The sequence below is a fragment of the Lathamus discolor genome, chromosome 1 (assembly GCF_037157495.1).
Source record: "Lathamus discolor isolate bLatDis1 chromosome 1, bLatDis1.hap1, whole genome shotgun sequence".
Taxonomy (NCBI): domain Eukaryota; kingdom Metazoa; phylum Chordata; class Aves; order Psittaciformes; family Psittacidae; genus Lathamus; species Lathamus discolor.
In genome coordinates this window covers 86,228,731-86,256,648 of record NC_088884.1, presented here as the reverse complement: position 1 = coordinate 86,256,648, position 27,918 = coordinate 86,228,731, and the positions used below count along the sequence as shown (strand labels likewise).

Genomic DNA, 27,918 nt, shown 5'->3' with positions numbered 1-27,918 from the left:
TGAAAGCAGCATGAAAGGACATGTGTCAGTGGTACAAGGAAATAAGGTGGAAGCTGAAGAGCTAGGCTACCCATTTCTGTGTCAGGTAAGCAGACCTTAGCAAACACCACACTTCGTGGGAAGTGTCTTGTACTACTAATATCAATGCACATTTGTTAGCCTTCAGAACTCTCTTTAGATACAAGATTTGGAGCTTGTAGCTATTGGAGGCTCTAAACATTTAGAAACAACTCTAAATGTGAACATGAGATGATAATATTTAATATTACGTTATATTTATATGATGATGTCTGACAATTAGGTTATGCAAATGCTCTTTATTGAAAGAGAACATAGGAAAGCAAGAGGGTTTTACAGAAGGATTTTTACCTTGTTTCCAATTTTTTGTAATTTTAGTTGATCATCTAATCTTTCCACTGTATTTATCAACAGTACCTAGAAAGACAACAACTTAATTGTGCTAAAGATGAATCTAAGGATGCTATTTAAACATCTGCACATTGTGGCCAGAAAACTATTCTATTAAACTCATCTGAGGGCCTGCTGTTGGTATAACGGAAGTGTGTTGGGGTGGCTAAGGCTACCAAGTCAGGTCCTTCATGGTTAAAAGAAATTAAATCATGCATGTGGGTAAAAGTCAGATTTTCAGATTTCCAAGGACCATGATTCTTACCCTGTTGGTCAATAACATTTTTACTATTGACACCGACAGAAGCAAAGCTAGACCAGTACTGGCTGGTTCTTGAAATCCCACCCTTAATACCAGCTTTCTTAAATACTTTCTTTCCACATGTTGGGAAAAAAACTGAAATCTCTGCCTCTTGGCCACACTGAAATCAAACAAGAAGTGAAGAGGTTAGGTGCTGGTTTTTGTTTGGTGGTGGTTTTGGGGGTTATTTTTCTGTTAGGCCATACAGGAGAAAAAAGAAGTTGGAAATCAGATGAACATAAAATGAGTTTTGACACATTTGGCAAATGGCAGTGTTTTCAGGAGTTTGCTAGCAAGAACTGTTGTGTAAGCATCCAGTTGCTCAGTCTGAGAAAGACTGTTTCTTGCCAGGAAGGGGGAAAAAAAGATCACCAGTTGGCAATATTAATCTTTTCCACTCATATTTTATTTGCCTATGATTCCCAAAGTGTTTGGTAGAAATGGCTTGCACGTTGCTTGTATTTTTACAACTAAAGCACAGGAGATTAAAGTGAAGATAGGATAACAAGACTACCTGAAAAGCTACATTCCTGGAAAAAGAGAGACACAGAGGAGCTGACAGAGAAACCTGATGCTCAGAAGTACATGAAGAACCTTCAGATACTCAGCATTTATGAAAATCAAAACACTTATTTAGGAGCATAAGTTGTGCACTAAGTGACTGCCCCAAACTCTCATAACGTGATATGAGAAGAGCAAGAATAAGATGAAGGTAAAATTTTCATAGTCATCTATTCAAACTACTAGACTGTATATTATATCTGTTGTCTTTGATTTGGGGGAAAAAAATGTATGGCTTGATTTCTTTTTTTTTCAAATCATAATCTGAAAAACCATTTTCATGCTGAGTTGTTTTTTAACTGGGTTATTGTTGAAGAATTAGAAAAATCTGCAAGACTCATGTTTTGCTTTACATAGTCATTGTTTCAGTGACTGCTGAATTACTTATGATTCTGTTTCATTGGTAAGATCATGCTATATACAGTCATGTAGAATGTCCAGAAGTTGACATGTCCTTTCATTGCTAAAAACTTTGCTCTGGAATAGAATGAAATGAAGTCAAATACAGGAAGGAAATTATTTTGGAAACTGAGAATTTGAGACCTCAGCTATCATCAGACACAACAAAACATTTCCTCCTTTTATTGGAAGGCATGTAAATACTGATCAGACAAAAATTGCTAAAAAATATTTCAAGAAGGTATTTGGCTTCCAAAAACTTAATTCTGATGTCAGAGTACTTACCAGACATAAGCAGAGCATCACCTTGTGGTATTTTTTCTCACATGAAGAGACATTACAGATGTGAAAAAGGTAACATTTTGGAGCTGAGGCTGTTATTGTTTGTTTCAAGGGACCCTACCAAATGACTTTACACTCTCAAAAGCTCCTTTATTGGAAGAAAGATAAGCTCCAAAGAATGTTGGTAAACATTTTTTTTTCACTTAGGTGGCTAAGGTTATAGTGGACACACCTGATTATGCTATCATAGTCTAGGAATTTTAAAATAAACTCAATTTCCAGAAAAATTCAAGCTATTCACAAGTCAAAATAACTTCCAAATACATCACGTGAAAGGCAAATAGAGCTACACATATGATGCTAATGTAAAGAATTTTTCAAGTTAGTTGGAGACATAGAAGCATGGCACTGATTTCGTGACTTTAATCCTTGCATGATAACAGTGTTGCTTTCAGCTGGAGATTATGAAGTCATGCATAGAACATTTCCATATGTAAAACATATTCATAAACTAGACTTTATTGAAGCCATTTTCAAGATTTTATTGTCATTTTAAAGGTAAAATTATACATTGTACACAAGAATATCAGAATAACAACAGTATTCTTTGCACGGATCATAGTTACGCAGAAAATGTTAGCATTCTGTTGGATTGTGGAAAATTATAATCATCTTGGCAATGATAACCATCTTGGCTATTCTTATCTGTGATTGCAGCGGAATTGTTATTTTTACCTGCATCTTAAAATTACCTTAAAGTATAGAATAGAGATGGTTGTTATTTGTACCTGCATCTTCATATCTTAATATTACTTTAGAGAATGGCAACTGAAAGCTAATTCTTAATTAACCACTATTTAACCAGTTAATATTTGAAAGGATCAGCTTTGCGTGGAAGAAGTACAGGGCTAAATCTGCAAAGAAAACAGTGCTGGCTAGTGCAACACCTAACCTTAGGGCATCCTGGCAGCTCACAGGAATTTTTGCTCCACGGTTAGTAACATCTCTTCCTTAATGAGTAGAGGGGAAGAGCTAAGTCAGCTCAGAGTAATGTCACTGGAGACCAAGGAGCTGAACTCTTCTAGAGAAAAACAGCAAAATCTCAGCTGTATCCCTAAGAGTAAGGCATTTAACTCTATTTGAGTTTCTCTGCTGTGAATCTGGTCTTTGAATTAAACATCTCCAAACCGGACAAAGGAAATCCTATCCCAATATTTAAAGCGTTCACCTGATTGGGGACCTGTTTTCAAAAATCCCTTCTGCTTTAGCTTGAAAACCTACTTCTCAGGCTTCCAGGTTCTCTTGGCTGATTTATTTTTATTTAGTATATATTGTGTACTTTGAGGGGTAGGGAGGAGAGTGATCAATCAGCTTGATAGATATCCCTTGGTACAGAGGGAATGCTTTTCAGATGGCTGGTATAATGAACATTTACCTTTTTTATGCAGAGAAGTGCTTCAGTGAGAGATGCTGGAATGTGATAGTTGCAAACTGCCAGAACTACCGACGGGCAGCTGTGTCAAGTAAATCAGTGCAACCAGTATTCAAATGCAGTCACATATATACATGGTGACAGAATATCCAGCTAGAGACCTATGAATATTATCTTTGTTCACGTACATGACAACAAAAACTTATTTCAGAATAAAGGGAAAAGTAACAGTAAGTACTTCTGCCTTTTCAGAGTTTCTTCTGTGAAATTCTGATAAATCATGGAAGATGCCATTGTCTGATGATAAAAATGTTAATAAGATGCATAAAAGGAAAAAGGTAAAGCCAGCAAAATCCTTTACTCTGTGTACTTCTTAAGGGAAAGATAGAGAAATCCACATGTGCAAAATGGCAGAGAGTTCAGATTGGTTTGTCTGTCTCTGCAGTATGTTGATCTGTAGCCTCCTGGCAGAGTAGGAAATTGCTGCTCAACCAAATCCATATCACATGGAGATGTAGCACTTTCCCACTTTTTCATGGCAGAGTAAATAGATTAATATTTGTGTGAAAGTGTGGCTGGAGGGGCACCCTGTTTACAACAGCTATGTCTGTCAGATGTCTGTGGAATGTTGCCCTGGAAGAATTTGCACTATTTCCAGTAGGAAACCCAAATGCTAAGAATATGCATTTTCTTCTAGACCTAAACTATTGAACTCTTTGGTTTAAGGTTCAGACTGGCAGAAAATTTTCACTTTATTAACATTTTTAAGACAATAGTCAGAAAACAGTGACTTTTCAGCCTGAATGACAAAGACTGGAAGCCACTGGGAAGGCTATGAAGATCTGTGTTTCCCAGAGGGCACGCGGACTGCTCATTAAATCTGCTTGGTCATCTCACTTATGCATTGAACTTAAAAACTCAAACAACAAGAAACCCAACCCCTAAAAGCAAGCAGCACTCCTGCTCAGAGGATGTTTGAGGGAGTAATTCCAACTTGACCTTTCTCCCACATACCCTCTATGGGAGGAAATATTTTTGGAGGAAACAAATTGTAAAAGATCACAAAGATCCTGCCACGTAGGTTTCCTGGTGTTATTTTATAGAGGAAGAGGCAAAAGTTCTTTCCTCAAATTCCTTTTCCCATGTAAACAGGGGGAAGAATATTGTCTTTTGTCAACACTTTGTTTTGCTCATTTGCTGTTATCTTCAAAATATGTTCTATGAAGATGCAGTTTATTAATTGTGACTGTGTTGTGTTCTATACCAGAATTGATCTTTTGAACCATATTTGTAATACATGCTGAAACATACTGTTTGCTAAGTGGCCTTATCTATGATTTCAAGAGCCTTTATGTGCTTTGGAAGACCACTTGGCAAACTCTGTATGAGGAAGTAATTTAGTTATATGGCTGTGTGAAAGATGAAATCAATTTAAGATTAATTAAGACTTCTAGAAAAGCAATATGAAAAATAAAAATAAAAAACCAACCAAAAAGCCAACCTAAGTTCTTGGCTTTGGAAGAAGTAATTAGCCAGTGCTGCAAAAGCTTTGGCGAGCACGCAATCAGATATCTTTTAGTTGATCTAGAAGAGCAGTTTGAGAAAGTATTGTCCCCAGCTGGTTGTTTCTTTCTCAGCAGTTTAGATGTCATGTGTACCCTAGCAACTACTTCTAGACTGTTTAAGTGACAAAATAGATTCATTTAAATCACCGGTTTAGATTATTTGAGGGGGGACATAGAGCAAATCACTTTCAAACAATGTGAGACTTCATTTCAGTTTGAGTCCCTGTCTCTTCTTATTGTTGCTCCATGGCCATAAAAATGTTGTAGAGGGGATGTTGCAACCCAAGTACCTGTGTGAAGGCAAAGCTCCAGCTGAGACTGACTTCAGTTCCAGAAGGTTCATAGCATGATCTTAGAGACTGTTTATTGAAAATGCACTGCTAAGTCTTTCTAATTGAAGATACAGTTCACAAGCATTTATTGCAAGTCATTTGCAATATAATGATAAATCTGTGCAATTTTAGTTCCAGCTCAGCAGGACATTGGACATTGCTAAACTGTTTAACGTATGTAACATGATACTCTGTGATAAAAATGATGCATTAGTGAGCTAAGAGACAAAAAAGTATGTCTAAAAGAAATCCTGAAGGGTAGGCCAAGATAGTTTGCATTTATTTTAATGATATCCAAATGGTGTTCTAACTAAAGATGTTAATAATTATTATAAGCAATAAAACTCTAGAAAGAGTTAAACTTAGTGGCAGGCTTTATTCTGCTACAGTGTTCTGTTAGACATAACCCCATAACCTCTTCCTTTCAATAAATGTCAACTACTTTGTTGTTTTCTTTATTTCTTAAATGTCTTAGCTATGAAGAGGCAGAGCATGAAAATTGTCAGGGATAGATCACGTTTTGTATTCACATGCTCATGTTTTTTGTTAGGGAGACTGAAAGGCCAGAGAAGATGCTGCAGGAAGACTTCCAAGACACAATAAATGTGGAAGTTTTTTCCAACTCTATGTTTTGATATGCTTTAAAAGCTTTAATCAAAAGGCTTTGCTATGATCAACTCTGGTAAAGGAATAACATCATCTAGTTCCAACCCCTATTTCCATCAGAACAAGAATATTTCCAGAAGAAATATTCTGGTTTTGACGGTACTTTCTCTGAAAACCACCAATACGCAACGGCTGGATTTGATGACAACACAGATTTTAAAAATCGTATAAAATTACCTAATGGCAGCAGATTATGACAGTTTTTGAAGATCACCGACCAGTCAAGAGCTGCTGGAGCCAGATGAAAAACCTCTACTGTTTTTACTCTAAATCTCGATTAGCTAATTAGAAGGTCTGTATGATACAGCAGTATCTGACACAGGAGAACAGCCTTTAGAAGGCAGAATAACATGTTTAAACAAGATCTTTGTGGTAGGTCTGCATCATCTGCAGGGACCTCTCTACCCTTAACCATCTGGCTTTGAGCGCTGCTCTCTGTGGTTGGATTGAGAGTGTAGGACTGGTCTTCTTTGTCTGTGGTACTAGAGGCACTTTTGCAGACCATGTGATTTGTAAACCTTATGAAATAATTGAATCATAATGGCCTAATCCATCTCCTATCAAGAAAACTGAAAGACTCTTAAATCTCCTCTGGGGCTGGTCAATACTCGTACCCTACCTCACAGCGTTTGATACAGGAGAAACAAAAAAAGGGAAGTGAAGAGCTTTCATTTCTGTGGGTACTTAGAGTTATTGACACAGATGCAAATCTGGTCTTGAAAAGCTGTTTATTTTGGAGTGTAAAAAAAATGGAGATGGCCCTAAATAATCCCTCACCCTACACATCTTGGAAGAAACTAAGAAAATAATAATCTGCCATTTTGCACAAGGATGAACAGAGGTCCATACAAAGAGTGAGTAGCAAATGAAGCTCATTGTAATCAGTGAAATCAGGTTAAAGACAAAGCTATCCCTGCATGCCTTTCTCCTAAGGTCAAGACCAACAGAAATAAGTGAGGGTAATAAACTTGATCCTCAAGACAGTTTTAACAGTATTTCCAAAGGCTGTTTCAGAAAAATTAGACACATTAAAGAATAGCCAGAAACCTAATCTGCTCAGCAATCACAGATTTCTCAGTTGTGTGTTGAAGACATAGCAACCTAAATTACCCTTGAAATGACTGTTTCAACTCATATGCTATTCTGAGCTATATTTGTAGAAATCTTCATACTAGTAGTACAAAAACTTATTCCAGACAAGGACTTAGTTTGGGTTTATATTAACATAGAATTTTTAAAACTTTGTAATGAACATACCTCACTGAGACTGGCAGAAATCATAGGAAGGAAAACACCACTACTAACTTTGGGCTACTTGCTTTGATTCAGACCTCATTGTGTTATGTTTGTTATGTGAGCTTCAAAACTGCAGAGAAGTAATGAGTTGTTCTGTCACCAAGACCAAAATTTCCAAAGCAGCCTCATCTTTTTAGAAATTCTCTTTTGATTAAGGATTTTTACTTCCAATAAAAATATTCAGCAGAGGTCTGAGGCTTAGATTGGGAAGTGCACTAACAGGCTTTCATTCAGATAAAAAGAAATAAGCAATCCGTAATTCAAGACCATAGGCCTGAGCTGGCATCCTGTTGTACACCTACTGAAGATGAAATGTCACAGTGTGCAGGAAGTACCAACTGAAGCCTTACAAGTAAACATTAATGAATATTTATTTAAATATGGTAAATAGTAAAGAAAAATATCAGCACATATGCTGGTGGTCAGTCTGAAATTACTACTCAGGCCAGTTTTTCTGTCCTTTAGGATAATAGGGCCATCATTATTTTTCCAATGTTTTTCAACTCTTGGTAAGAGTTTCCCCTCTGTTAGTCACACAAACTAAAAGCAGGTTTGTAATCCCAGTTTAACTGCACTTGGAAACTTATCTTGTTTATAAATAATGAAAGGAAACCAGGCACAAACCTATTTACCAAGTTTCTCTGTAGAAGTATTCTGTTGTTCCAATGTCACTCTTTTCTCCATACTAACCAGCACCTCTGCACTGGATAAAGTTTTGAATCACTGGTGTCATTGGTACAATTCAGGAGTTTAAAAACTAAAGCATGGATCAATATCTTTGAAAGTATGTTTTAGAAACTTCTGTGATATTGCACTTTGTGTGTGTGACTTTCATTATTTAAAACAGGTGCAGATGTTTTGGTCAAAATTGCTCATGGCATTGTTTGAGACATTGAGCAACCTCAAAATGGGAGACTCCATTGCTCTGAAAAGCCAATACTTTAAATAATCTAAAGCTATGTTCATCATTCTTCTAAAATGAAGCTTAATCTATTATTTACCTAACTGTCCAGGAAGCTGCTGTTCAAAGGTGATGGAGAATCTTGAATTAAGTGGGGAAAAGTTGTTAGTACTATTAAATAAATATTTAGTTATAATAAAAGGTGGCATTTTAATAATTAGAAGTCTTGTATTTATAGATTTTTCATAACATAGTATATAGTATACAGTATATAGTATAGAAGTAATGAAAACAAAAAATTGATTGCTCAACATACAAAAGCCAGTTTTAGAGGTATAACAGACGGAGAGTGCCAGAGCCAAAAAAGAATGAATGTTTCTTAAAAGCTGTATGACCATGTAGTTACACTGAGTGAATTACATATGAGAATTCACAAACATTCAGGTGAGTTAGGTTCTGTTCTCATTGACACAGGCGAAATAATGAAACTTCTGGTTTTCTACATGTATGTGCTGTTTGGAAAACAATTAATGTTAAAATTAATAGCATCATGTGCATGCATTCAGCAAGCCCAAAACTGTAACATGGCTTGAATGATCAATTACATGTAATAAAGTGATTATGGAGGCAAACAGAATAGCAGTTCTTCCAAACTGCTGAAAAACTACAAGTATTACCTTGTTAACATTTGTCTCATAGGCACAACCAAACTAGTAACACCGAGGAATGGCAGGAAGGAGAGTGGGAAGAAGAGGTAATGACTGACCTTTTCATGATTATAGTGCTTGACAAAGCTGGAAATAGTTCCACCTTCTCCAAGTCGTTAGTTTCAGATGACTAAATTCTCTCCTTAAAGAAACAAATCAATTTCAAAAGCCTTTAAGAACAGCACCAAAAGCTATGCATGTATGTGTGTCTCTATATGCCAACCAAACTGCTGCCTCTTTGAGGTGTTTCAGCATCTTTGATGCAGGATACTGCAATGTTTTAAATCATCTCCAACATGGGTTTTTCAATCAAATCAAGACATTTATTTTTAAAGGTGATTTCTACTAAATAGATAGGTGAAAGCTATATCACAAGCAGAACCAGCCAACTCTTGCCTAAAATGTGCAGGGCACACTTTGTGCTGGTGCTTGTTCTTTGGTTTGCTTCCTATAGCTTACTAGATAAAGACCTGGCTGTAGTCAGCTTTTCCACCTATGGTCTGAGTGAGAGCGGTAACTTCATAAATTCAGGCAAAATGAACTGACCAAGAGTAATCTGTAGTGTCTTTTCTGATGACAAGTATAGTGAGTCGTCTTTTTTTTTTTCTTTTTCCCCAGAGGTACCATACATACCTGTTGAACCTTCTTGTTTCTTCCTGACTGGCTTTACTGATTCCTGAGGTCACACAGTACTCGGTTTCCTGTTTTAAGCTGAGTTCCCTTTTTTGTATTAAGGTCATATATAAATGGGGCAGCTTTCGTATGGTTTTGAAAGTATCTGACCAGCCATGCAGTCTCAAAGAAACAGTCAATTTTCTTTTGGGTGTATATTGCTGTAGGTCTTTATTGGCTTGCATATCTTCCTCTTCCTATCAAAGAAACAGAAGACAGCTTTCTTATTCCCCAGCCATCCTGCAAAGTCCCGCATGAAATAGCCACCTCTATCTTACAGGTCTTAACAGCAGTAATTCAGTCAAGTGAACAAATCCCACTCTAGCTCCTGTGTTTTTTAGACTGATGCTGACAATCTCTTTGGGCAGGTTGCATAGCTCAAAATATTATTGATGGGCTGATGAAAGTCTTGCTACAGTTTTTGTATAGTCATGAGGGAATTGACCATGAACTATTAATCTGTTAATCCATCTTGTTGCTGAATCCCACAGCTAACGTTGAAGGTTTCAGCCCTCCATTTAGCCAATTTGGTCAAAGGCAGGCTCGTGGTATCTGAAAGCTATGACCAGCTGCTGGCTATATGCAATGGTAGTTTGTGAATATTACTTTTGTCATTTTACTGATAAAATGTCATTGGCTATCTCAAAAAAATTTCTCCAAAATAACTGCTAGCTGAAGATTAAGGGGCAACCAAGGGTTTAAAGGCAAGAAAGGTGAACTTGTCTCTTCCTTAGAAGTATTATCTGTATGCCATATAGTGCAAAGGGGCACAATTATGTTGGCACCACCCAGGTTGCCAATAAAGAACTTTGGTCCTCAGAAATACCAAATTGAATTCATGTGAATTTCTCACCCTTCAAAACCTCTTTCCCACCAGGCAGAAGAGATCACAAAATTAAACAGCATTCCCTCCTTCTCACATCTCTGCAGTCTTTAAGTGCTGTGCTTCTTGTATTGTTCCCAGGAGGTTTCCTTAATCATAATGTCTCATCTGTACAAGCAGCTGCTTCCTTTCTGTGCAAGAGCTCTTGGAGACTTGCTTCACTTATCAGAACTGAACCACTGAAAGAAAAGCTAGTAAATAACTAACTTCTATTGGGAAGATCACATCCCATTGCAGATGGGAAGATTTGTTTAACCTATAAAATAATTCTGGAATAACTATTCTTTTGGCAAAATTTAAAAATGTAACAAAGTTTGATTATTCTTGGCTTCTCCTAAGTTGCTTACTTTGAGGTTTTAGCTGATCTTCAATATGTACATGCTAGTACCATTACTGTTAACAGCAGTTAAATATAGACAAATATCTGAGAGGCTTGACCATTTACTCTCAGTGTTCCAAGGTCAGCTGAAGTCTGGACCTTTTACTTTCTCTGTGCTTCACTAATTGATAACAAAGTTTATGCAAGACTTCCCTGGGGGAACATGGGGTCTGAGTTTTTTACAATCCACAAGGCTAAAATTCAAATATGAACCACAGCTGTTTGGGTAAGAGTCTTGGACGCCTTTGTTTTGAACTGTAGTGACCTGCTCAGCCTTACCAACGCGTGAAACTGAAATCACTGAACAGCAAATGACTGGGATGTGAGAACTGCCTGGCAGGCAGACCTGGGTAAAGTGACCAATTTATAGTGCTCTGGGATTCGCAGGTGGAAGGGCTGTTCTTTCTCTTCTTCTCTCTGCTTCTTCCTCCCCCCACCCCACCATTTCTATACTCATAATTTCATGCATATATACCTATGCATGTATGCAGATGTTGATCTATGTTTACATCTAAACAGGTGACCAGATGTTCTTGTTGCAGATGGTAGATTTCTTCCTTTCTGCCAAATGCAGGTGTTTTTATGAGTCCCTGGCAAGAGGTAAGATAAAAGAGAAACAGTGTGGGATAAAGTAGCCTTTTAATCTAACTAGTGATATACCTCCAGTACCCTAACACTTTAAAATACATTCTATATACCTGTGGTAGCGCATGTATTTTGAAGTATATAGTCCATAGAAAAGGGCCAATGTGATTTCACTCTATTTACACAAATATTTAGAATATCAACAGTGAATAATTTTGCATAAATGAGACATGATATGCTGTGTAATAGTTAATACATTGAAATAGACTGTCAGCCAGAAACTTCCAGTGATGTGAATCAGGTGATAATCCCAGTGGCGGATGCTTGCCCGATTATATTTTTCTTCAAGTCAGTGATAGATATTCTTATACCCCTTTTATTAAGTATCTAATTCCAATCTCCCCCTAACGCAATTCCATTATCTTCTTTGCAAAAAGTATATGTATTCTCTTTATCAATGCCTGACTGCACCAAGAAAAACATATCTTTATCTGGTTTGGGTGTCTGACATGTCACACGCATTCTGCTCTTGCAAATCAAGTCAAATATCATGGAAAGAATGTCAAAAAAAGGAATTTTTTATGTAGTGAAATAATGAATATGTTTGTGCATCCAAGATAATAGGAATTCCAGTATTAACACTTACTATTAAATGTAGCAATCAAAGGCTAAGTAAACTCTCTTTAATGCGGATATAATTTTGACAGAATCTTTGGCTTTTTGTGACATGGAAACTGGTGATTGTTTATGCTTTGCTACTTTTTTTGGTCTGCTTTAAAATTCTACATGAGAAACAAATCTTTCTCTAGGAACAAAATGTTGCTTTTTTGGGACTGAGTTCTAATTAGTTGGGTAGTACGTCTGTTTCTTTTCAGTTGGGAAAATGCAATGCATATAAAATCCAGATGGATAGCACATGATGCTGGAACCAAACCTGGCCTATGAGCCACATCACTTAGTTAAAAGAAACCTATAAGAATTTAAGTAAAAAAACAAATCCAACAAGATAGTAAGAGCAGCAAACTGGCTGCACCAGTTGCATCATCTCTCTCAGATACTGCTTTTCTTTTGCTGGTTGCCCTCCCACACCTTAGTGAAAGTTAACCCGCAGTTGTATTTAATTTAAACATCTGTATTATTAAAGCACCCAAGGTTTCAACAGATTTGAGACTGGATGTTTTGGAGAGGACTAACGTGGGCTATGAATTTGGAAGGAGAGGCAGGCGGGCCTTGGGGAGGGGATGAAGCAGCATCTGGAATCCCTATGGACAACTGCAGGAATGTTTATTATTCTATGTTTATTATTTCGAGTGTCTGCTCTTTTCCCTCTTCCTCTTTGTCTCCTTTTGTAATTTGTGTAATAAAATTCCTCTAGGCATATAAACTAAGTCATCTGGAATTGTGCAACTCCTTCTGCCAGGAAGCTGGAAAAGCCCCTTTCCTGTGCAGAGAGAAAAATACAGACTCATCTCAACAGCTGAGAAATTGCAGAAATACAGCATTCATCTTTGGGTTACATTTATATAGCAAAGAGCTGTGGCTAATAATTGTGCTTCTTACTGTTAAAAATTCTACTTTTATCCTGTCCAAGGTGTTTAAAACTTGAGAAAAGAAAAATGTACGTTTAAAAAAAAAAAACAAACCATGAAAAATATCTTAAAAAGGCTCAGTGTCAAAGTCGGTTTTCCTGCCAGCGGGTTCAGAGAAGGAAAGAAAATGAGCAAGAGGGAGGAGCATCTTTGCAGCCACATGGCTAGTGAAATTTTCTATTTATTCTTTGGGGAACAGGCAATGTTAGCTGTGTAGCTGCTAGTTGGACAGATGCCGGCACTATTTTTATTGGCAGTCAACCCTGAGTGGCTGAAAGGTGGTCATTAACACTCTGACACAAAGTGCTGACAGGGCGATTATAAGATTAACACCCTCTGTTATATTAACAGTGTCAAAACCTCCCCTTACCTGTCAGTGAGAAATAATGGCATGTAGAAAAAGATTATAGACAGACTGAGATTTTAACATGGAAACGCCACACAGCTTGTTCAAATTGGTCTAAATATCTAGATGACCTACTAAAGTCCAATAAAATATAGTTTCACAGAGTAACAAAATTAACCCCTAAGCTAAGCCACAAGCTTTGCCAATGAGATTTGGGCTCCCCAAGCTCTGCTGAAATTCCCCAGCCCTGTCCAGATATGCTTGGCCACCTGCCTGGCCATTTTTATTCCACATTTGACCCCTTTCCAATGCGTGTGCTCTGTAACATCAGTAATGTGCCATATGGTTTCTTTACCTTCAGGTCTCCAGGGAACCTACCTCCATATTGTCTAAGTTTTGCCAGCTCATGCCTTTTTTCTATATAGTTTTTAAATTATATTTCATATTGTATACAATTACAGTATATTCTACATGCTATATATTTTTGTCTGTAAGATCTAGAGACAGAATGCACAATGCATATTCCTTATATATACTTCAGTATCTAAAAAAGATCATGATACAGATGAAGCACCCAAAATGCCAGGAAGTGTTCCTGGGTTGCATAGGAGAAGTTCAGTACTTTTAAGTAAGATTATTTTGGGTTTTCAGAGAGTTGCAGTTCCACCATTTGACAGCTTAAAGTTTATTGAACCCCTTAACAAAGTGTTTGCAGTTAACCTAGGACTCAGTACAAATTACTAAAGTGCCATCTAAAATGTTCAAATGTCTCTGAAACAGATTCAACAGAAACATTTAATAATTAAACAAGGATAAAAGATAGATTTATGACTGCTGAATAGTTTGGGGACTGCTGGAAGACAGTGTAAAAAATTCACACTTTCAGAGCTTCTGTTAAATGAACACCGTGCCTGCAGAAAATTGAGTATTTATTATCGAGTGTTTTCATTTACTTTTCTCTTTTTACTTCAAAAAGTAAAAGGTATGACATAATAGAGAGAAAATTATTTTAAATCATGTTTTATTAATTATATTCACACCGTTCTTTCATACTGACAAGAGTCTTGGAATATTTTCAAAAATGTTAGAAATACTTTCAGAGATTTTCAGCACTTCACAAAATTTTGAGTGATTTTTTCAAGACAAGACGAGTCGAGCAACACTATCAGATAGCTGGGTGTTCAGTGGTCTGATTTATTAAGATCAGGTGGCCACCAAAAGGACTCTCAAGCAATGAGATCTGGCATACGTTACAGTTTTCTGGGAATTTAAGTAACATAAAATCTGTGTTTACCAAATGAATGTCATTGGATTCTTCTTTGACTTTAACTGTAAAATGCTGTTTTAGCTTTCAGCAAAGGTATTTTTCACCTTGCTTTATTTTAATTAACAACCCTAAATTACTTTATGGGAGCTCTGTGTCCCATTTATTAGTCTCTGGAAGGAAGCAAAACTCCTGTTTCATAGAAAAGGAGATTGTGCAGCTTTCCTGTTCAAAGTGTCTCTCTGCTGGGTGAGACAGAGACAATCTTTTCAAGCATTGTTTCTGCTGAAAAGTATTGAGGGATTATGGGCTTGGTAGAGCTAAAATCAATGATCAGTACACACCACAGATTCGCTGGCTCTGAGGGCTGAATGGGAGTGGAGCAACAGGCTGTGTCTGCTAATCCTCATCCCTTTCTTTGTGCACATATTCTGTGTGACAAAGAGAGATCATGGGCCACAATCTGCCCCAACCCCATCCCTTCCTTTCACACTTGCAAATCAAGACACCCTTTGGCAAACCCAGGTTGGCAGTAACAAAAAAAAGCACAATGAAAGGCACCAAGTATTTAGTAAACTATGAAATCATGTGTACACATGAAAGTGGGAGGAGAACTGCCTAAGTCTCCATTTGCAAAGGAGTAAAGACATAGAAGATGACCTTCTGTGACCACGAAAAGCACAACTTCATCTGGATCTGTTTGTGCCAGAACATGAACAGACGCTTGCACGTCAGTCATGCTGAAGTGCCAGAAACTTTACCGTAGTCATTTGCAAGGGGGTTTAAATGAACAAGGTGAGGCGGAGTTTTTTTGGGGGGGTTCAAGTTTGTTTGGTTGGGGGTTTTTGAGGATGGTATTTCTCTCTGGTAGGCAGTTTGTGAACACTACTACCTGAACACTGGAATCCTTAAACTCAGGTTGCCCGTTTTGGATCTGATGCTGTAACACACCAGGAAGAAAACCCATATACAGTCACAAGGTAAGGTTTGTGGCCCTGCAACTGCTGTGAAGCCCAATTAAAGAAAAAAAAAAATCCTTTTAAAACAGCCAGTGCAACTGTGCATTGTTTTAGCATTATGTGACAAGCAGTAAATTATCTTAATACTTTTTTTGTGTCCATTGTTGGGTACACGGAAGCCACATCCTCTGCAATCCCTATATTATTCTTAATGTGAGGTATACTTTCTCAGCTATAGTAAGGGCATATTGTCCATGGTCTCTAAAAGGCAGAATATCAAAGGACACAGGAGAATTTTATTCCCAGAAGGCTGCAACATGAAATATGGGAGCAAGTTCACCTATAGACATTAAAAGAAGCAGGGGGAGGAAGTGGAACAGATCCCACTGCTAAGCCACATTCTAACACCGGAAACTCTTGACTCCCTGTAAGTCTTCTCATCTACATTGCTTTGCTTCCCTGTGGCTAGAATGGATTTTTTTTGAGGCATTTATAGCATAGTATACAGAAAAAACACTCCCTCCCTTCATTTCTCTGAAAAATATTTCAGTAAACTAAAAATCTGGGGACACTTTTATATAATTATTAACATATAATTTGCATCAGCACAGTATTCAATAAAAAGGTGCTATGAAAAAAAGTGAAGCTAAACACTATGCACTTTATCTCTATTAGACAGCCCAAGTGGTCATAATTTAGTCAGTGCCCTAAATAAAAGCACTGGGGGTGGGGGAAGGGGGGGGGGGGTGGTGCAGGGAGGAAGAGGAAGGAAAAGGAGAAGAGGAAGTGGAAAGGGAAGAGAGCATACGTACGTACATTTCTAACCACACAGTGTAGAGAATGGCCCAAAATAGCTGCAGACAGTAGCACATCACAGCTCACCTGTACTAACTTGGGATTGGCTTGCCCCTAATCCATAACAGATGATGAATATCTGATTGCACTTCCTTAATGAACATTATAAAAGAAATGTGAAGCAACACAGAAGATTCTCTGCATCCTCAGTGCATCATAGTATGCTGTTTGATGTCAGTGCTGTCGCAGGTATTAGCTGGAGTCTCACCACCATTAAGCTGGCCTAATGGTGCACGGGCTCAGGAAGCCTAGTTATTGGTGGTGTTTAATGGCCCCCTCTTAAAACATAGCTAGCTCACTGAATCTTTAACCATACCTTGTGAAATGATCATCATGCCAGGAGCCATGCATATTTGTGCAGGCCTAGGATGCAATGTGTTGCCATTGCATCTGCGTGTCCAGCCTTTGATAGCCCCTTTGGGAACAGGAAAGAATTCTTATTTCTGCCTGCTAAATGCTCTCTCCTGAAAATGAGAAAAGCAGCCTTTTCTTGCCCACCATCACCAACAACTATACTTCTGCCTATTTTCTTGTCAGCACTAACAATGGCACTGTTGTGGCTCAAGAAAAGCAGAAAAGATGAGGACAGATGCATCACTAGTGTACTGCACGCAGCTACTGAACTACCTCTAGTCCTTTTTAGTCGAATTTATGTGATCTACATACCAGTGTCTAATGCAGCCCCATCTGACTGCAAGGGATCATACCACATACATACAGCAAAGACAAGGGAAAATGGTTTCAGCATCACAGTTGTTAGACTAATACTAACAGTAAGAAAATAACTGAATGACATTAAAGAATTACGTATTTAACAAGTGGTTAGGTAGCAAGAATTCTTTTGCTCCAATATCTCAATTTGCCTCTTTCTGTCTGAGGTCATTAATTACACGAGTCAATCTGTTTACCTGAGCAGGATGATTTTCATGAAGTTCAGCTTGTTAGTGGCAGTGAGGGGTTTACAAACAGTAGATGGGGCAAAGGGTTCCTCCCATCAGCAGCTTGTTAAGGTGCCCTGGTAGAGTACTTGCACAGACAATACACTACAGAGAAAGGCTGAAGGCAGCAGGTAACCACCCAGCTTTTATCCGCTAAGCCTCTCCTGTTTCCTGTGCTGTGGACCAGGAAGCAATACTGCTTTATGATAAAAAGAAAAAAAGAAAAAGGAAAAGGAAAAAAGCAGCAATCTAAGGACAGGGATTTGCTATAAACACAAGAAAACCCACACTTTTAAAGGCAAACATGCCCTGTTTTCGTTCTTCAGAATAAAAGGGCAATTTGCTGTTTGCTTCATCCTTATCACAAGTGCTAACCCTTGTTCTGCTAAGCTGGATCAAGCCAGTATTGATTCTACCCTGAGAATGACATAGCTGAACATAAGATGTTTTACATATGCACCAAAATAAGTAGCAATAATGAAGTTGGATTAGTAAGGTTGAGTCTTAAACTAGATTTGATTTATACCATGAAATCATCACAAGGGTTGGACCTCTTCATTACCTAAATGGAAGACTTCACAACAAGCCTCAGGAGCACTAGAGGTACTTCAGCTTGAGACTGACAGAATGGTGTGCTATTTATTGCTTGGGTGTCCTTTGGTGCCAGAAGTTTCAGAAAGGCTTGCACACTTAACACCATTACCAGCCCTGCAGCAAGAGCATTCCTGCATCTCACCAATGCTCAGCCTACATTTTGAAGAAGATGCATTCATGAAGTCATGGAGCTGTACAACACTTACAGGAAGGAAGGAAATAATGGAAATAGTTACCCATTGACTTCTTCCTTGCATGACATTTGCCTCAAGGTTGTGTGTTGCTGGCATAAAACGTGCTGTAATTGGGGGGCAGGAGGACAGCAGGTGGCCAGTCAGCTTTTCCACCCATTTAGCTGTTCCCATCTTTCCCCTGTTCCTTCTCAAAGCAAGATTTAAATGCCTAACTTGCTTTGTCTCCTCTCCTTATAAATGAGTGTTTATGTTGTGGACCTACAGCTTCTCTCAGTAGCTGCAGGCATGTGACTCCCTTAGAATGGGGTCTGGTGGGACCACTGGTAGAGGTAGATATGGCTCAACCCTGCCTTGGCAAGTCTTACAGTATGGGGAAGCTCCCACGGATGCAAACAAGTGGGAGAAAAACTTCACCTGAAAGACAGCAGGGTTTCCTTTCATGTACTGCACTTGCTTTTTCATTGAGGAGGAGGATGTAGTTGTACTCATTTCTATGAATGGATTCCACCCATTTCAGAGGCAGAGGTAGAAGCTACTAAGTGAGACAGCAGGGTCCAGAGGAAGGTGAATCTGCTCTGTATCTTTACGGAATCTGCCTCAAAGTGAGGAAAACGTTGTGACTTATACGTACTTGCTGACCTGACCCATTTCATTCTGCTGGATTATCCCCTCTGCTCTTGTCATAGAAGTGCATGCTGCAGTTAACTGGCATGCTGCCGTAAATAAAGATTTCTCCTCAAGCAAACGAGAGACGGGTTCTGATTTTCAATATATTTCTGATCACCTACAATCCTACAAAGTTTACTGAAGTGGTTGGAGGGTTTAGCATCCTTTCATCTTGTAATTACATGTTGTGTCTCAAGAATTATATTAAAGCTGGGGATAGAAGCTTCTTAGAAGATTGACTTAATAAATAACTGAAATGTGTAAGACTCTCTTTATTCAGAAAATCTGCCTGGAAAGCTCATAAGAAAAGGCTTTCCTGCAAGATTTTCTATACTTCCTACTTGAAGACAGGTTGGAAATCTGAGAAGAGTCTTTCTGTTCCAGCTAAAGTGGACAGGTGCCAGGGTTTTAGGAGGCTGAGGGAGAGGCGAGGGTAGGAAAAGGGAGTTACACTCTTTGCTCAGAAATTCAGGTTCATCTTGAGTTTTCGGAAGAAGTTAGGATTCATTTTGTTTTGTCTGAACAAATTTCTTCACTTTATTTTTTCTAAACCATCTGGCTGAAGTGCAGCATGGGCTTGGCTTGCCTGAGAAGTCACACTGAATTAATAGGTCTATTCACATAGTGTAAGTTGAAGTCTGTTTGTAGATCTCTGCAAGAACTAAACTGTTCTGTGCACCTCTTGCCAGGCACATGAGAATCTACTCTGTGCTGCACTTAAGACCAGCTCAGCCCATGTTATTTGAGACGTGCTTGCACTGGGCTTGACCCAAGTCCAAAACTGAGCTCCACTTCCAGAATGGTCTTTGATACAGGAACATCCGTCAATATGAGCTTATTTTGATGTGGGGTGCTATATTTTCCAATAGAATAGACTTGATATCTCTCTGCTAGTGTTAAGACAACAGCAGTTCAGTTTTTAAGGTATTGAGATAGACTTCATAACTGATAACAGCTTTGAAACTATGATCTGAAATTGGCTAGCTCTCAAATGGGAGAAAACCTGAAAATCTTAAGCAGAAATTATGGCGCCAAAGGCAAAGAACCTGTCAAATCCCTTACTGTGTTTTCACCTCTGAAGAGGGATGCACACAAGTATAGAGGAGTGGGCACAACATGCTTGGTTACATGTGATACAGAGTAAGATTTGACCGGAGGAACAGATGTGCAGCTACATGTGCAATTTGAGTAACCAAATAGATACATGAGCATGCAATGTTCTAATCACAAGCAAAACAATCAGTTTGATTCATGGATAATGCTCAAAGATATTTCAAGCGCAAAATTCAAGAAGGGACCTAAACTCCACACGATTTCTAAACCATCCATTTTTTCCCGACCAAGCTTTGGAGCTAAATTTCCAATAACAAGAAATGTAGGTTAAGGATATGCAATGCCAACGAGCTCAGAACGGCAATGTTTTTCCACAGAGAATGATGCCATGATCACAAAGGGTAAGGGGTGAACACTCAGGACATCTCCACAAAGCTTCAACCCATATTACTTTTGAACCAGAGGGTCCAACCGGAATCACTCAGAGGTATATAAGGGTGCAAATACCAACCCTACAAATCGAAGTCACACCTGTCCCCATGCCAAAAAGCGGCATTGGTAAGACAGCAGCAAAAACATAATTTGTAAGAAAGAACTTAGAAGCTGTCAGATGTTAATTTGGCTTCAATGTAACTATGGTGTAAATAACACACAAAATTATTTCTACCAGCAATCCACTGTCACCCTTCTCCAAAAGAGTGATGGGGCTGCATTTTTCAAGTGTCTGCCTTGAAATAAGGCTTTTTGGGGTTTTTACTGCCAGCCCCCTAAACGGTTCCTCTCTCAAAGCAAGACGTGTCTCACGTCTGACAACCATGGCAAGGCTCTTTCAGTAGAGTAGCTCTGTTCTATACTGTGCTACCAAGAATAAACACACTATGAGCATAAGTGCCAAAGAGAAAAATAAATCCCTCCCTTTCATTTTTTATTTTTTTTCCTTGCAAGGCCAAACATGCTGTCTTTGGACAGATCTCAATCCTGCTTTAATTCATTAAAAAAGTGAAACAAAATCATCATTTACATCCTTGACAGCTGGCAGATTTTATATGTTCTTGCTGCTCCTGCCAAGTCAAAAAAAGTTTTCATTCAGCTCTGTCATGGATCTTTGGAGTGCTGGAAGTGTGAGAGATGTCAGAATGTACTCATAACAATGACATACAGTACCTGAAGGCAAGGTATTATGCTAATGTACTAGTGTAAAGGAAGTTACAATTCTCCTTTTTACTTAAAAAAAACCCCAACCCAAACCAATAAAAAATGCCACGACATCAGAAAACATACCAGTCCAGAAAGAGAGAGCATTTTTCTTTCTATAAAGCCATCTGACATATTTCAAGAGCTTTCTGTTTGTCAGAATGCATTCCAACATATACTGTGGGAGAGGGTGGGGAGCAGGGGGTAGAAGCCAAAAATCTGGTGGTTTATTAGCTTTTCTTGATTCCTATTGCTTCTGTGAGATGAGAATGGTTTTTCAGGTCAGGTGATATGGAGGAAGACACTCACCCACCACGCATCAGGGCCCTGGACAAGAATACTTTTCACTCTTATGCGATTATATTTGCAATATGCTTCACAACAGGGCACTGAACAGGGACATTACAGTGACTGTAAATCAGGAATAAACAGTGCCTTGCAAGTACTTCATCGGAAATCAGGAACAGAAATGATCTCCAACTTACATTTTCAGCAGCTCTCCTATGGCCCTTGTAAGACAATAACAGAAGGAAACCCATTTCCAAATAAAAAGCAAACACTCATGTAGCAGAACTGAGGCGTGATGCAAACCACCAGCATTTTATGCCACAATGCGTGTAGACCACAGCCTAGATCATGTTGCACAGAATATAGAACCTGGAGGCATATGATCCAATCCTACGCATCCAAGCTGTATAGACTCGGTGTCTTTGCCAGAAATGGGCTGTACAAAAAAGCTTGACAGCTGTTTGAACTCTGTGGCATTAGGTAACATTATATAGATTACAGTCTAAAAGAATCCTAGTTGCACTTGAATTTTGATGGGGACAAAGATAAATTAGAAATCGGAGCCGCTGATATTGCATTTCCTTGTCTCACCAAGGAAATGCAAATGTAAGTTAAATACACCCAAGCACAAGTGTAAGAGGAAAAGCCTTCCATTTCCACCCTGCACAGCTGTTTATATTAGAGAGAAACACTTTTAAAAATAAAAAAGAGAACCCCATGATATAATTGCAACCCATGAGCACACCACTGCTAGCACTTCTAGAGGCATTTGTTTGGGAGGGAGCTGTTGCAGTTTTTATAACTCAGAAAGAACAGATGCCAGATCATTATTCTTGGTTTTAAGATAGAAAATAGCTTATAGACATAAGATGTTATTTACTGCCTACTGTACATTTCAAAGAACAGCTATCTTGTCAATCATGCAGTCTTTGTATTACTTGACTAGGCCATTTTAATTTTGCTGTGGTTAGTTATTTTAAAATCAGTGTTAACTCTATGATCAGCTATCCCTTATCTACGGTGGTGAGAACAGCTTGGTGTTGTGACTTAAAAAGACTGCAAATATGACTAGTCTTGGCTCTGAAACTTTGAGACCCATAGGCACAGTCTTTTCTTACAAAATGCAATCATTATGGCATGCGTATAGCCCTGAGCCATTTCACTTATTAAGCCAAAAACTGCTTAAAATGGCAATCTGCTCCTGGAAAAATCAACTTGCTGCTTTTTGCCTGTACAAGATCCCTTTTGATACACATAAATTTTTAGAAAATCTAAGCCTAGGTCAATTGTCTATCTCTGAGATAGATACAGTTACAAGAGGATAATAAGTAGATGCTCTGTTACACTTCTGTGCTCATCTTTACACACAGTATTGTGGATGCAACAAGCACACATGATTTGTTCTCCTCAAGAGTTACTTTAAAAAACTCAAACCACACCAGTGGGAATGTGGCATTGTGTGTGTAACTGGTGGGAGAGAGATCAAGAAAAACACTAGCCTGAAGGACCAGGAGCAGTGCAATGTCGTTTACCAGGACTGGTTCTGGGAACATTGGAAATGCAGATGTCTAAGATGTATGCACATCAAACCTCATAATCTCTTGGTCACTCCATTTTAGGAACAAGTCCCCCAAGGCTCAGTTCACAGCACGCTGCATAAGGTCCTCAAACAAGTGCCCATGACCACAGTGTGAAGCTGAGGGGATGAAGAAAAGCAGCTGGAAAAGCAGGGATCGCTGAACTTTATTTCTTCTTTTCCTTCCATTGCACTTGTGAAAGTTGTATGTAGCAATAGGAGAATAACCAGGCCACAAATAATGAAACTCCTCAGTGAAAGGAAATCTGAAGCATCATTATGAATCACTAACATTAGTTCTTAATAAATTTAGTAATTCTTAACTACGACAAGCCAAGGCTCACCAAAGACCTAATGACTACACTGTTGTGACTGAGATGAGACCTGCTCTTCGGGTAAGGAGCCTAGCGAGCTGTTCTTCTCTTTCAATAGAGTTGTAGAAGTGTATTTTCAAAGAAGGAAAAGCAGAGGTGTAAAAATATGGTGGTGTAATGATGCTCTTCCAGGATATCGGCTTTGGGGCTCTGATCTAACAGAGTTAGGTGATCTGCCCATTGCTTTTTGTACGTTAAAAATAATTAAGAGGGCGTATTTTGAATCTTAAAATATACTTCCACCTCTTACAAGGAAATAAATCTTGAAGCAAGTAAAATGATTATTTTTATTACTTCTAGATTAAGTGATAGGTTGCAGATTTCTGTAGCCCTGTCGGGTTGTGATGGTGAAGTTGTATATGGTCTATACAAATGAGCATCCAAGAAGTCTTTGTGTAGAGGCAAAGCTCTGGATACTGATCAACAAACACTATATCCACATATCGCCTTGCCAGTGGCTCTGGTTGCAACAGCACATCACATCATTTCTGGAAAACAGCATTGATAATAGTCATGCGTTTCCTGTTCCAAAACTGGATTTCAGTTGCCCTTCCTCAGCAGGTGCAGCGTATGCCAGGCTGTGGGGGCTCTGGAAGCCTTCAAGATAAAAAGCGCTTTCTTAAAGTAAGATTACTTCTATTACTGAGATGATGTGAAACTGTTTATTTTAATCAGTATCTTTTCAGATCATTTAATTGTCATATTAGTTATTTTCCTAGCTTATATTCTAAGGGCACAATTGTGCGACTGAAAGATTGCCTCCTGCCAATCTCATTGCACAAACAGCCTGGAGCTCTCTCTGCCATAAATACATATCCAGAAGCAAGCTGAATGTGTGTGGGAAGTGGAGATAGACTTTGGAAACAAAAGGAGCTCTTACCCAAGTTCTCTTTTTAAGACTCTTGTTCACACATTACCATTTTCTAAAATGGCCAATGATCCTTGAAGACTGAAAAAAAAAAAAGAGTACAGAGTTCCATATTCTGCTCAATGCTGATCAAACAAGCTCACATTTGTTTACAATCAATAAAACCTTGTTTTGGCTATGTCAATGTAAAGATCAAAAATCACAACATTTTGTGATTGCACATCTGGGAAAGTTCTGCTTTCCCACATGAAATATAATGCAACGCTAAAATACTGGGACTGCCAAAAAGCATATCACCATGCCATATAAATGGTGCCGTTGCAAAACTTATTAACCTATGGAACTTAAAGCCAGCCGGGTTATAGAAAAATTATATAATGATGCAGAGAAATTGGTAAACAGAATTGTTATCAAGCATGATTTCCATTTTTTTATTTTTTTTTCCTTCTATTGCAGAGTTGCTCTCCTTTTGGATCAGGGAGTTAAAAATGCAATAGCACAAAAATTCCAAAGTATTTCTAGAAAGGAAAAAAAAACAACCTTTGGAAGATGCAACCCACTACAGAACACCTCTGTATGTCAAAATTATACTCTTCTTTTTCCTCCTTCCAAAGAAGAACCACCTTGTTCCATGAGAGTAAGCATTTTGGTCACAGTACAATTGCATTTTTCAAAACTGCATTTTCTAGGTGAAATATCCTTCTCACAAGAGGTTAGGTCAATCCTCTCCCCTTTTCCTCAGCTGCTGCTATATCACACTGGCAGGAAAAGCATCTACAGTGTGCTGGCAAAACCTGTGACCACCATATAGTCTACTCAGAAAGCCCTGGAGGGTGTTAGACTGGTGAGCTCCATATTCCAGATGTTCCACACAAGGTGTCACCACGACAGCTGACGACCGTAAGGCACCTGCACAGAAGCTGCTGTGCCTACCCCAGCAACCACAGCTGGAAAAGCGTTGTTGATTTCTGAGGTACGGAACTGTCCCTCAATCCAGCTGTGCTCTACTGGACACTTACTAATGAAGTGAAGGACTGCTGATAGCATGGTGACACTAACATTGGACAGCTGACAACCAAAAGTTGTCACATACCCCCTTGATTGGACTTGCTGTCCTTCCTTTGACCCTCAGCTCCTTCCTCTGACTTTGAATAATGAGTGTAAGTATTCCCAGCTATTTTAATATATCTTTCTCCTGTTTTTCTTCTAGCAGAGAGGATATTCCTCCTTCATCGCTTATACTCAGATTTGCCTACTTTATAAAGAAGCGAACACATCTTGAGTCTGAACTCATCCATTGGGAAAGGTTCATGAAATACTCAGTACTGCTCACCGTTCTCACAATTTGTTGAAGCTTTGTCTTTACAACAGCTGAATACAACATACCTGCTGAAAAGCCTGATTTTAAACTTGGACAGCCCGCAGATTATTTTTACATGGCTAGAAGGACATGTTCTCAGGGCTCATCCTCTTGGAAAACAAAAAGGAGAAAAAAGCCTCACCAAGGACTGAATCCCCCAGGACAATATGGCTGAGCTTATCTGCAACCAAGTCAGAGTCAGCCTAGTTCCTCTGCCTTAAGTTCACTAAGTCCATCTATGAGGATTATGCTTCCCACGGTTGTTTAGATGGTCACATCAAATATAACATAATTTGGGAACATGGGGTGCTTATTATTCCAGGATCATCAGTACTTAGCACATCAGCAGTGTGTTTTTACATTCGACTGGATGTACTGGAATGGTTGGTGGGTACCTGAAGTTGATGGTGAGATAGCTCCTGTGCTTAGGCGAAGCCACCCAGGGAAAGCCATGAACAAAGGAAGCCATCCATCAAAGGGCCAGAACAAGTCTCCAGCTACCCAAGCCAAAAGGCTTTGGGAGCACTGTGGCAAGAAAATCATATAGAATCATAAAACAGTTTGGGTTGGAAGGGACCTTAAAGACAATATAGTTCCAACCTCCTGCCACAGGCAGGGACACCTTCTACTAGCCCAGGCTGCTCCAAGCCCTGTCCAGCCTGGCCTTGAACACTGCCAGGGATAGGGCACGTACTTAAAGTAATCAATTGTATACTCTTTGAAATATAACTTGTTCCTCTTGTGCCTTCCTGGGGGTCCCACTGCCAGGACTGGAGAAATCAAGAATGGCAGTAGAAGACAACTGGGGAGGGGAAGAGGACAGGGGGAGTCGGGGGTGGGCGTCTGCCACAAAGTGCCACACACTATCATCAATAAACAGCAGCGAAGGGCTCCTCCATGTGTCTGCATGGGAAAACTCTAAAATGCAAAGCCAGAAGCCACTGTGATAGACCAAGAAAACTTCGCTAAATAATGAGGGAGCAGACAGAAAGGAAATTTTTTTCCCTGAATGGTATATTATACTTCATGTTTCTGTCTGAACAACAGCAGTGAATGAGAGTAAAGCTGGAGAGGTTAAAAGCATAACCTCAAAATGCTGAGAGTTCTAGACTGAGTGTAAAGGTTTTCATCAGTGTGGGGCCAAAGTTGCACAATGGCACATACAATCAGAAAAACAGGCAAAGTATCAGATAAAATTACATTGTGAGAAACAGAATCTTAATTACCTTTTTAAACTGATGATGGTTTATTACATAGCAATTTTTCAATGATGCTGCTTGGAGCACCTCCCCATGCCAAAAATGCTGCATCTGAAACCCTCAGGCTCAGAATGGGAATGCCAGTGGTGGCTAAAATGGAAGGATTGTTCTCCTTCTCAGTTTCACACCATGGAAAATGAACTAATGAACATAAAGAGCAAGGCAACAGCTTGCAAAAATGCAAAGTCAAGCTTACATGCCGCCCACTTCTACAGCAATCTTGTTTAGCCATCAACACCTCAGAAAAAATTTACTCTTCATTCACATTCCTCAACAGCAGCCTTTATTATATGGTGTACCACATCCTAACATTAATTAGCACTTCACTGGCAGGCTAAGTATCATTTTTCAAAACGACTGCAATTAACAAAATAAAACAAATCCCTTTTTAGTTCAAGCAGCATTGCTTCTATCCCTCGCTTCAAAGTGATGGTGTCATAGTGTTGTTTTCCTCTTTCAGCTTGCTGCCAACCAGCAACAATGGAAATATTTTCTAATGCATAATAGTTCTTACTTGCCCACCACCTTTCACCTGAATATTTTTTAAAAAACTTAGCAAAAGCAAGGGGTGGGGAAGGATATTGATTTTCTTTGATTTTTTTTTTTTTCCAGTTTATATGGGGAATTGCAGGCAAAGAGATGGTAACTCACTCCCCCCAGGTTACGAAATGGCTCATGAGTAGTCGGTAACAAAGCCTGGCTTTCTGGACTCCCTGATTATTCTCTTCACAAAATAATCCAAGAAATGCAATGATTTCACTTCAACTCAAAATCTGGTAATGTGCCTTTCTTGGAGATAAAGAACAAAAAGTGTCCTGTTTGTGGAGGGGAAGCATCCCGGTTTATTCTGTGTGTTGATACAGTATATCAACAGCCCATCCAGCCTTTGAGACCAATGCATATGACAATGGTCTGAGTGCAGAGCTCTCACATAACCATCAGCTTGAAAACCGTCTAGCAAACTCACAACTGTGAAACTGTAATACTACAGCAGTATTAGTCTGCAACAGATGGAAATCATACAGGTCTTAATGTCAATGATCAGAACATAATCAGATGAAATACTCTGTATTTCTTTGGTGGTTTGCAACATGATCTTTTCTCTGTGGAAAAAATCCTTAATAGATGCAGCTTGAAAATTTATTTTCATATTTTTGGAAATAAATTCAGTG

At 38.8% G+C, this 27,918-nt stretch overlaps 1 long non-coding RNA gene across 5 annotated transcripts; it reads left to right on the top strand.

Annotated features, from left to right (window-relative positions):
- Nucleotides 1-11: 11 nt before the first annotated feature.
- On the top strand, nucleotides 12-26,273 carry LOC136016777 (uncharacterized). Of its 5 annotated transcripts, none has more exons than XR_010613694.1 (8): nucleotides 12-85; nucleotides 1,186-1,421; nucleotides 3,636-3,721; nucleotides 8,843-11,384; nucleotides 12,745-15,548; nucleotides 22,929-23,280; nucleotides 24,584-25,100; nucleotides 25,338-26,273. It is a non-coding gene; the product is annotated as an uncharacterized LOC136016777 (long non-coding RNA). The 5 variants fall into 5 exon arrangements; XR_010613692.1 differs by having other exon boundaries at nucleotides 8,843-15,548; nucleotides 24,584-24,764; nucleotides 24,870-25,100; XR_010613693.1 differs by having other exon boundaries at nucleotides 8,843-15,548; nucleotides 25,341-26,273.
- The last annotated feature ends 1,645 nt before the right edge of the window (nucleotides 26,274-27,918 follow it).